Source organism: Neltuma alba, unplaced genomic scaffold (assembly GCF_004799145.2).
Source record: "Neltuma alba isolate B1F8T4 unplaced genomic scaffold, ASM479914v2 tig00012185_pilon, whole genome shotgun sequence".
NCBI lineage: Eukaryota > Viridiplantae > Streptophyta > Magnoliopsida > Fabales > Fabaceae > Neltuma > Neltuma alba.
In genome coordinates this window covers 451,002-461,346 of record NW_021636727.1, presented here as the reverse complement: position 1 = coordinate 461,346, position 10,345 = coordinate 451,002, and positions in this window count along the sequence as shown.

Genomic DNA, 10,345 nt, shown 5'->3' with positions numbered 1-10,345 from the left:
TTGGAAGCCACAACCTAAGGGAGAAGGGTTTCTAACTAATAATACCTCCAATAATAGTGAAACCTTGAAGCATAAGGAGCTTACAATGCTACGAAAAATCCTTGACAAATACTCTCACGAGAAACTAAGTGAGGATATTCCCACTATTTTCTTGGCTCATACAAGTACAAAACTTTTAACTATACTAAGCACAATTACTAATTCAAAGAATATATGGGTAGTCGATTCTGGAGCTACTAATCATGTCTCTAGTTCAGAGAACTATTTTTTGTTTTTAGTCCCTATTCACAGCATTCACATGTGCAAGTAGCAAACAATGAGTATGCAAAGGTCATGGAATCTTGCACCATAATCCTATCTGCTAATATCATCATTCATGATATGCTTTATGTGCTTGATATACACTGCAAATTACTGTCAGTATAGTGCATAGCTGATAGATGAAACTACCTAGTTGGTTTTAACAAATCTCACTGTGTTTTTCAGGATTTAGCCTTAGGCAAGGTGATTAGCAAAGCTAAAGAATGTAATGGGTTGTACTACCTTGACGGAGGTTTGAGGAGTAAAGGCTCCCTAGCTACTACTGCATCTACTATTCATGCAACTTCTACTATGTCCCGTGAGGAAATTATGCTACAGCATTACCATTTAAGCCATCCTAATTTTGATTACATGAAAATCTTGTTTCCAAATTCCATGAATGAAATGTCTACTTCTCAAATTCAGTGTGACACTTGTCATTTTGCTAAACAAACATGAAATTCTTATCCACCAAACCACTATACTCATACTACTCCCTTTACCCTCATTCATAGTGATGTTTGGAGACCTTCTAGGGTAGAAACTAACTCCAAGGCCAAGTGGTTTCTCACCCTTATAGATGACCATACATGTTTCACATGGCTCTTTTTAATGAAAGACAAGTCAGAAGTTTTTCCTCTATTTAAACACTTTCATACTTTTATTCAAACTCAATTCAATGTTTCTATAAAAAAATTTCGAAGTGATAATGGAAAGGAGTATGTGAATTCCAAATTTAAACATTTTCTTATTGAAAAGGGGATTCACTATCAAACTTCTTATGTATATACACCTCAACAAAATGGGGCAGCTGAATGAAAGAATAAGCACCTTTTAGAAGTTGCTCACTCACTTTTAATTGGCAGTAATGTTTCTAGTATCCATTGGGATGACGCAGTCCTCATTGCCACCTATTTAATCGATAGGCTACTCTTTAAACTATTAAAGTTTTAAATTGTAATTCAAAAATTTTAAGAAAACTACCCCAACTTGTACCTTATCAATACTCTTCCCAAATGTGTTTTTGGTTGCACAGCCTTTGTTTTCAACGAAGATAGTGGAAAATTAGATGCCCCAGCTATTAAATGAATTTTTGTAGGTTATTCTTCCTCCCAAAAGGATTAAAAGTGCTATTCCCCAACCACTAGACATGTCCATGTTGCTATGAATGTTTAATTTGTGGAGTCACAACGCTTTTATCCCAAATTACCCATTTAGGGGGAGAGTGATAGTGAATGGCTAATTTGTCCTGAAGGTAGTAACTATATGAGTGACAAACAACCTAGACAGCACAAAAATTATGGCAGCAACCCTAGTAATAATACCCTAACACCATTGGAAAACCCTATAAAAACCCCTATTTTTGACCCTGATCTTATTCCAACCTGTAGTGACCTTGCAACAATTGTCACAGCATCTGAAATACCACCAAACACCCCTAAGATGACACCCAATAGACCTAAAGTTGTTTTAGATTTACCCAATAACAATGAACCTATACCTAAAGCCCCTCAAGAGACAACTCAACAGTCACATACAACAGAGACAGGGGTGAACAAGATTGAACAGTCAACAAATAGAGAAGACCCCATTAACATTCCAAGGCAGAGTCATGAATCTTACCTTGAGATTAATCCTGAAGATCTACAGTGGCCTATTGCTTTGAGAAAAGGCAAAAGAAGCTGCACTTGGCACCCTATTAGAAGGTATGTCTCCCATGATAAGCTTACACCTCAGTTTAAAGTGTTTCTGGTCAATCTTGATAATGATGAAATCCCAAAGTCTTTTAATGAGGCCAATTCAAACCCTGATTAGAGAGTAGCCATTAATGATGAACTAAGGGCTCTAGTCAAGAACCAAACATGGGAAATAGTAAATTTACCCCCCAAGAAATCTATTGTTGGGATTAAATGGGTTTTTACAACAACAAAAAAAGTTTAATCCTGATGGTAGCATCAACAAGCATAAGGCAAGATTAGTCACAAATTGGTTTACTCAAACCTATGGCATTAACTACCAAGAGACTTTTGCCTCAATTGCCAAGTTCAATACTATAAACGTTCTTCTTTCTTTGGCTACCAACTTGCACTGTCATTTATATCAATTAGATATAAAAAATGCCTTCTTGAATGGAGACTTGAAGGAGGAGGTGTACATGGAAATACCTTTAGGATTAGAAGGTCTTGAAACTCTTGGTAAAGTATGTAAGCTCCATAAATCTTTATATGGGCTAAAACAATCACAAAGGGCCTAGTTTGAAAAATTCATAAGGGCTGTTAAAGAGTTTGGCTATAGAAAATGTCAAACTGACCACACTATGTCACATCCCGAAAAATTTTACTTAGACACAGGAAATTAAAAATTGGTACAAGGGCCAATATAGAAACTAAACAAAAAAATGAAACAGCTTTTGATGTGATACCTTGATAAGGTCCGGCTAGCATTTTCGTAGTTATCAATCTAGGAAGGGCAAAACAGAAAATTTTGAGAAAAATTTTAAAAAATTCTTGAAAAAGGAGAAAAGAAGAAATTAGAGGTTTTGAAATCTCGTTCAAGGCCCAAAAAGTAAAAATCATGGAAAAATAAATTATTACGAAATTTCTCGTAAACGAAGGTTTTTTGGAAAAATAATAGAAAATCATAGGAAAATAATTATTTTAATTAGTTAAAGGTCTCAATAATTCTAGGAAAAATCATCTATATATTTTTTTGAATTTATAAAATTGGTTTTAGACCTTAGAAGCTGAGGAGTTAATTTTAGAAAATTTATTTTTATGCAATTACACCGATGAAGGCCTAAATGGGAAAAACTCAAAATAAATAATTAGAGGTGGAGAAAATTTCTGAAAATTTTTAGATCATGTCCTTATATGAAAAAGGGATTTTTCATAGAGAGAAATAAATTTTTAGAGGCCTAAAAAAATTATAAAATGTTGCTAGTGAATAGTAACTGATCAAGTTTCAGAATGGTTTGGGATTGTGATTTAATTTGTGGGCCATCTTTTTAGACCATCCTAAACCATGGGTGGGACTCACATTGGGTTTAGAATGAAGCCCAATTTTGTGACCTTTTTGGATCCTTCAATTTAATGGAGATAAATCCTATTTTTCATGTGATAATATTAGAAAATTCTAGTAAATGTACACATGGACATATCTGAATGCTTCTTGCTATTAATGGCTACCAAATAATCCCCTTAGGTGGCAGCTTGGACGTCCAAAATGGGAAAGAGGTGGCAGATTTATTTGCCTATAAATACCCTCCTAAAATACAAGAAAATAGTAGGAAAATTGGAAAATTAAGGGGAGGTTCTGCCATTTTCATTCTAAACCTGTAAACTAATTTTTTTGAGAGTGTTTGCGCAAGAAATCATCTAGCTTTCATCAAGGATGCATCAAGGTATGTTCAAACCTTGTTATAGTTAAGATTCAAGCTAGTTTTGGTTAAGTTTTTGGCATAAAAAATTTAAGGGAGATGCTGTCCATTTCGGCCTGAATGTGTAACCATTAGGAAAGGATAGAAACCTTAATAATAAAATGGAATAAGCATGTTTAAGTGGTGTATGGATTGATTTTTGAAAGAAAACCAACCTAGGTTTTATATGCTTCAATTCGGCCAAAGGGGGACTCAGTACAGTAGCTTGTTTTATTGTGATTTGATGATTCCAATGGGTTTAAAATGTGTTTTTGTATGGGGATATATTAAAGGGAAGTGTTTAAAATCATTGGAATCAAAAATAAAATTTTTGAAAAACTATATACCCCTATTTAGCAATAGCATATTGAGAGTAAAGGAGTTTGATTCTCAAAAATCTGATTGGATATTTGAATTTTACATGAAAAATTGTATAGGAATGAGCCAAGAGATTATTGAAATCAAAGGAGGAACAATTATGTTAAAAATCAAAGAAAAAGAGGGAATTAGGAAGGTTTAAGGTTAAGTATTGTATTCAAGTTGAATGATTATTAATGTGGCTTGAAATTACACTTGAATTGATAGGTTTTGTGGAGAAGAATCAAGGAGAACACAAATTCTTTGAGGAGGCTGAATTGGTTTAAGCCTAAAAGGTAGCATTGAATTGTGATTTGATTGTTTATCTTGCTTGTGTAATGTGCTTATGTTGATTGCTTGAATTGAGAAATTTATTTTGTGGCAATTGTTGATTTTATGACATTTGATGTGCTTTGGCAAAATGCATGGAAGTATGTTAATGTGAAAGTGTGATTGTTTCCTCTCTTGATATGATGCATAAAATAATTTTATATGACTTGAAGATGTATTGGAGTTTTATGACATGTCACATTATACATTGCTTGATCAACATGATAATTATAATTCATTACTACTAAGATTTTCATGAAATCTCATCCCTTCCTATGTTAAAATATGCATCAATAGGGAGTGGATCAACTAAGAACAAGGGCAAGGAGATAATGTTGGACTAAGGAGGCCATATGACCTTGATGAGATTATGTAAAGCTTATGTTGTATTTTGATAAACTTTGATATAAGTTTGTAATGAATTATGGGTATGGAATACTTTAACATTATGTAAATTATAATGTTGAATAGTTGTTGATAATCTTGGTTTTGGTATGTTTGAATAGTATGGTGAATGGAATGAGGAAAGAAATTCAAGAAGAAATGAATTAAGGGATAAAATGCCCTAAAAAGGGGTAATTTGCTGGTACATGAAATAATGAGCAAATGGATGAATTTGGACTTGAACTTTGGTAGGCTTATAAATCTCACTTTTACTTTTAAAATTAGTGGTGGATCACTAAATTCAGAGTTTTATACTAAGAGATATGCCCTTTCAAAGTTAGGCTAAAATACTAAAAATTCAAAAATTGACCAAATGAACAATGTGACTTGTCGAATTTTCTGGCTCTATTTCTGATGGATATGAGGCTAATGCACATTTTTATCTTAAGAAGGCATAACGAGCTTCAAGCAGAAATTGAAACCACTTAGTTTTGATTTGTTTTTACATTTAATTATGAATTACTGAATTTAGAGTTTTGTGCTAAGAGACACCCTTTCAAAGTTGAGCTAAAATACTAAAAATTCAAAAATTGACCAAATAAACAGTGTAACTTGTCGAATTTTCTAGCTCTATTTCTGATGGATATGAGGCCAATGGGCATTTTTATCTTAAAAAGGCATAACAAGCTTCAAACAGAAATTGAAATCACTTAGTTTTGATTTTTTTTACATTTAATTATGAATTTTTAAAGTTGGCCCAAAATTCTATAAATAGTATAAGAAAATCTAAAAGTAAAAATTTCAAACCTGAAATTTTACCATTCTTAAGCCTTGGAAAATGAATTTAAATAGTTCCAATTGATATATAATGAGGAAAGTAAGGACGTGTGACACTTTGTTTGTGAAAATTTCTAATCACAAGATTACTATCCTAATTGTCTATGTAGATGATATAGTTTTGACAAGAAATGACCCTAAAGAAATTGCAGTAATGAAGCAGAAATTGGGTAGCAAAATTTGAAGTAAAAGATTTGAAAAATCTGAGATATTTCCTTGGATTAGAGATAGCTAGATCTCCAAAAGGTATATGTGTAACCTAGAGGAAGTATACCTTGGATCTCTTCAAAGAAACGGGCATGTTGGGAGCCAAACCTACTGCAACCCCAATAGAGCTCTACTGTAACTTAGAAGTGAAACTGTCACATCTCGAATTTTAGGCTTAGAAGTACCAAAATTAGCCTAAAATGAGTAAGCTCCCAGATCTTTTTTGGTAGAGGTCCCAAAGATTCCCTGGAAGGACAAAGGGAAAGTTTTCTGGACTGAGAAAAAAAAAAGTTAGAGACTCGGATGAAGTCTTAGGGTCCAGAAATGAAAAATAAAGATAAATATAGGCCAAAGGTTATGTTGAAGGCCTCAATGAAGTGAATTATGAGGTTAAGCCAAACCAGGGACAAAATTGTAATTTTGTAAAGTTTTGGGCTCACAAGGGCAAAAATAGAAATTAGGCCCGAAAATCTCAGAAAATAGGAAATGATAGGTTAAGGCCTTAATACCTCAAAAAAATTTCAGAGAAATAGGAATAAGATTCATAGGCCTGTATGAGGCTAAAAATGACAAAACTGCCCCTAGAAAGTATTTGTGAAATTCCAAGGTTTTGACTGATTTTAAAATTGTCAAAAATAAATTATTTAAAGTGTAGGGAGGCCTCAGATAATTAAAAGAAAATGGAATAAAATATTTGAGAAATTATCACAAGTTTTAAAAATAGTTTTGTCCCCAGAAAGCAAAGAGGTTGACTTTAATGGAATTTAAAGCCTATTTACCAATGTTGTGAAAGACCGATCCAACTATCAACGGGAGGGATGAACAACCTAGTTTACAGAGTAAAACTGTTCAAGTGATTAGCTCGAATTGGATTGTCTGGAATCACCTTTTAAACTGCAAGCCAGAATTGAGTCGTTAACCGGAGCGGATTTTTGAAAATCGAACGATTAAACACAAAAGAGGGGGAAAAAAAGGAGAGTAAACAAAATAAAAGGTCCAAGAAGAGCTGCTCCATCCTTCATCCCTTCAAGTGTATGCTGCCATGGAGATAGTTTTTAGCATAAGTGTCATTGCAACTAAGATGACTCGTCGATCTTGAAGTAAAGCCTGAGATGAAGAAATCTTCAACAATTGGGAGCACAGACTAAAACAAAGAAAGAAGAGAGACCATGGGAAGCAACAATGTAGAGGGAGGAAAGAAAAGACCATCGGAAGTGGAGAAGTCTGCTCTGCACGCAGAGGGAAATATGGGGATGTGATGTAATGACAAATGAGTAATAGTAAATAATTAATTTTTAATGTTTTTTGAAATTTTTTCAAAACCAAAATGTTTTGAAATATCCAGATACAATCAAATTTGGGATATATTAAGATCTAGTCTTTTAATGTAGCAAAATATCTCCTTTAAGTTTTCATGCGAGAAAATTAAATTAATTATGAAATCAAATTGTATATATTGGTACAAAAGTTAAAGATTTATTATATTATAAAGATAACCATCAATATTTATATTATTATATTGTGATTATTTTTAAAGCTAAGAATTATTTAAGAAATTAAGTTTGAATTATTAATTTTTTAATTATATTTATGTTTGATGCTTGTTGTTGTGTTGATTTTGTGTTATTGTTCGTCTTTTTAAATTTATTTAACACTCTATTTCTTATGTATTGTTATATATTTTCTTTTAAAGACAATGGATATATGAAAAATATGCAAATTATTTTCTTAATAATTGAATGAATATTATTCCTAACAAACTTCTCTTATATATAAAATTAGAGGGAGTATAATATTATTTTTAATTTAATATGTCAACAGTCTAACCAGACTGTTTAACAGATCATACCATTTGTACTATGACCTGCTGACCTTTCTGGCTCAACATTCGGTCCAGCTTTTAAAACATTGCTATTTGCACACTATCTGGAAAAAGTCAAAGTCAAATGTCTAGATGTTGACTTTTGACTAAAGAAAAATTAGAAAAATTTCCCATTGTGAATAAATAGTATTGGTACCCCGAGACAGATTCTCGGAGTCGTGGACCGATAGAAAGAATTCAGTTAAGTTTACTCCAAAATAAATATTATTAATTATTTTATTTTAATAGAAGAACAAGGGAGGAGCATCACTTCCTCTTTAGGCATGTTATATAATGCCATGTGGATTTATTTGAGGTGAGAAAATAGTGCCAAGATATGTCCCAATGGTCCCGGGTAAGTCAGGACCCGAAAAAGTACCCAATACGGTGCAGAATGGCAAGATAGGTGGAGGAATGCCTAAGGGGATGTATTTTTCATGAATTTTATATTAATTTCCTCCCTATTTTAATGCCAAAATGATGAAGGGATATGGAAGAGACAAGTGTATGGTTAGATGGAAGAGAAACATGCACAGTTGGATGCAAAACACGTGTACGGTCGGATACAAGACACGTGTACAATTGGATTAAAGGCATGTGGCTTGATTATATAAGCATGATGTCATGAGGACACTTGTCACTACAAGAAAAAAGGGAAAATGGATGGCCAAGATTTAATCTTGCAATCTTAAGATCAATGGCTAGGATTTGTTCTTAAACTCTATAAATACACCCTCTCCTCCCCCCTCATTTTGTCTAAGCTCAAGGGAACCATAAGGAAACTTTTACAAAATGAATTCTAGAAAAAGAAAGAAGAAGGAAAGGGAAAGGTCATGTGACCCCATACAAGATCAAGCTCTGAAACAAGATAAGTTCATGGTTTTTGATGTAGTTTTCACTACCCTTGTTGTTATTGAGCTTGGTCATGAATTTTAATGATCTTTGGGAGCTTGAAACCCTTGGGGGATATGCTTCACAAAATTATTAAGAATAGGGAAAGACAAAATTGATGTTAAAATAATGTTTAAAGACTTGAAAGGAACAAGAATCAAGTGGTTTTATGTTGAAGTTGGTTGAATTTCATGACTATGTAACTTGAGTAATATTTTGGTCAAGGCTAGTTCATGGGGAAGGAGTTTGATTTTGATTATTTTGAGCTTGGAAATGGATTTTACATGCAAAATTATGTGGGAATAGCATGTGGAATTAATTTTAGAAAGGTTGGAAATCAAGCTCAAAAGTTAAAAAGCTAATATAGCTCAAAGAAAACAAAATATTGATGTTGTTGATTACCATGGCTCTAATGAATAAATGAAAACAATGTGTTGGTGCATTTAGGGCCGTGAGACATCAAGGAAAATGAAAAGAAAAGGTTGAGCAAGCAACCTTAATGGCTGGAAGCAAAAGGGAGCAGGATGAAATCTTAAGGATACAAGGTAGTGAACTTACCTTTCTTGTATACTTGATGTGCATGTTTGTGTGTTGATGTGCATTATGTGATTGGATGATGTTATGAAATGGTGATGCTAGCACAATGCTTTATTTCAATTGTGTTTTCCATGGCCATACATATTAGTATGAAACATTGAGCATGAGAATATGTTATGAGTAAGCATGAGTTAGATCAAGTAAGGATGTCATACACTTGCATCCACCTTGCATGTATTGATGGTAATGTTTACTATTGAAATTCTTCTGAATCTCACCCTTCCTTAACTAACCATAATAGGTGATAATGATCAGGCAAATGATAAGGGAAGTAAGAAAAGAGGAAAACAATTGAAGAAAGTTATCATATTACATTGCATAGATTGTATACTAATGTATGTTATAAATGTGATATTGATGGTATGTGATAATAAGTGATGACAACGGCTTGTATAATTGGCTATGATACTGTATGGGAATAGTTTATGGATTGATGGAATGGTATTATGTAAGGAAAGAATTAATTATGAATTATTAATGTAAGTTAAGGAGATACAACATCTCTAAAGGAGTCACAAATTAGTGACACAGTGAAGGTGAGGCAAACAATTGATTCTGCCTGTGAAATTTGGTATGGTTAAAGTTCACATCCTAAAATTTAAAAGAAGTAGTAGATCACTTAAAATAGATGTGTGTGCTAAGAGTTATGTTTGATCAAATTTAGGATAGAGAAACTTGAACATACAATGTTAACTAAATGAATAGTAAACTTTAATAAATAAACTATACGAATTGGTAAGGGTTAAGTTCAATTTTATATTTTTTTTTTTCCTGTAGAGATCGAAAGAGTTTCAAATAGAATTTTAAACCACCTTAATACAATTTTTCTACAATTAGTTATGATTTTTCAAAATTGGACAAAAAATCTAGAATTCAATTAGTGAACAGTAACCCGAAAACCAATTGTAAATTTTCAATCTACGGGCTTATTTCGAGAACCGCTTGAATCGTAACACTTCCAAATGCATACTCTGAGGGGTTAAAGGAAAGGTGTTTCAGAAGCCTAATGGAAAATCAGTTAACAAAGAATAGTACCAGCTACTTGTAGGGAAGCTAATTTACTTGTCCCACACTAGGCCAAACATATCATTTGTAGTAGGGGTAGTGAGTTAGTTTGCAAACAACTCTAAAAAAGAACACATGGAAGAAATACATAGAATCCTTAG